This window comes from Sinocyclocheilus rhinocerous, unplaced genomic scaffold (genome assembly GCF_001515625.1).
Source record: "Sinocyclocheilus rhinocerous isolate Xijiao unplaced genomic scaffold, SAMN03320098_v1.1 scaffold1389, whole genome shotgun sequence".
Lineage (NCBI taxonomy): Eukaryota > Metazoa > Chordata > Actinopteri > Cypriniformes > Cyprinidae > Sinocyclocheilus > Sinocyclocheilus rhinocerous.
The window spans coordinates 9,294-11,199 of NW_015664689.1; positions in this window are offsets into that span (position 1 = coordinate 9,294).

Sequence of the window (1,906 nt, forward strand, 5' to 3'; positions counted from 1 at the left end):
TGGAGTTGGGATAACCTCCAAACCAAAGCCGATACCTTTTTAAAAGTTCATTATTGTCAAATGTTTCTAAAATGTTTATATTCCGAGGTAGATTGCTGGCAACAGCCATTTTAGGATAGTTCAGATTTGGTCTTAGAGACTTAGGAGTCCTCTTCACTACTCCTAGCGTTTCACAGATTTAGGAGCTCATTTTAGCGCTAAAACGCTTTGAAATACTCTTAGAACAAAAATTTAGGAGTCCTGTCTGACACGCCCATTATTTTTAAGATATTCTCTTAAATCGGCGAGTTATGAGCTACTTTTAGCCTTAAGATGTTTTGTGAATACAGGCCCTGAATTCTTAGAATACTAATGGCACACCTTTCCTCAAAAAGCCACATCTGGGTGTTAAAAATTCAACTAAAATTTGTGCTGGATTCAAATACCACTGATTTATTTGAACACACAGGCACATCAGTGAACAGTCACAGTGTTGAGAACAGGCAAGCACTCTCTCAGCACTGTCAATATGGTAATGTACGGTTATTTAAATCGAGCTGTCACACTTGGTGTATCATGCATTGCGATATCACCCTGGGGAACATAGGAGATCCTGTCTGAACTTTGACCTTGCTGCCACTCAGCCAATCAGTTAAGTGTGCCGCTTCATATGCCGTGGTAATGCTCGATGAAGGGATGATTTTTTTTAACCTGCATAGTAATCAAATATTATGCATTAAAATGCTAGTAAGACAAAAAGGTCTGCTCTCTATCGACTTAAATTATAGGTCATGCGTATGTTCATTTTGCAAATGTACATTGTCAAGGCTGTGGTAAATGACATCCACAAGTTAGCAGTTAATTTTCATTGAAAGAGATGTGGGATGCAGAACAGATGCAGCACTGCTTGTCTTGTGGGCGAAAATCCTAAAACATAATCGCAGCATACAACATATATGATAAAAAAGATTTTGACAGATCAACGATAATTTTTATTTACAATAGAATTTCGTTTTTATGTGGTCAAAGAACATGAAGGGGAACACAGTGCTACCTGAGCTTTCTTTGAAAAAGATAATAAATGTCATATAATTAACTTTTGTTTTATTACATATTACTTGCATACAACCCAAAATAAAATATGTATCTACATTTATGTATCTACCATTATCAAAATATGTCAGGAAAACATGTGTATTCCATAAATATTTCTGATATTGTTGTCTGTTTACATGTAACACATTGCTACAAAAATAAATTTACTATATACATTATATAAAAAAAGTAGTGACTTTTCTCGGTAAACTTTTACCTACACATCCCCCCCCCCCAAATATCGTTTTTCCCCTAAATCAAAACACTAGCATGATCACGTTTATAACTGGTATTAATATCTGTCTTGGCTGATCAAATCACATGAGGCCAGCACCAAATGTAGTGTAAGCGAGGTCAAATCTCTTTGTGATTGGATCACACAAACCACATTCAGAGGTCAGAAACACAGGGGGGGGATCTAAAGGAATGAACTACACTAAACAAGGTTTTAATCCAATTGTAAGTGGTCGGAGGAAGATGTGGATAACCTTAGACAGATTGTAAACAGGGCCAATATTGTAACAACTAAAGTGTGTAACATAGGGTGCTGCAGTGTGTAATTGTAGGAACTTCACTCTGGTTCCCTCAACAAAAACCCAGTATATTTTTCCATTGGCTTTTGGATCGTTGCAGAAAATTAGCTCTGTGACCAATAAAAGTTTATGATTCTTACACACTTTATCATGATAATCTTCACACTCAACTGAATTTTCTAGCCTTCTGTAAATACAATCGCCGAAAGTAAAAAGCTAAATGTAGGCTATAAACAAACTACACCATGGTCACATGACTTCAAAGTCACCACCATTAAGCTTACGACTCGTTCAGTCTT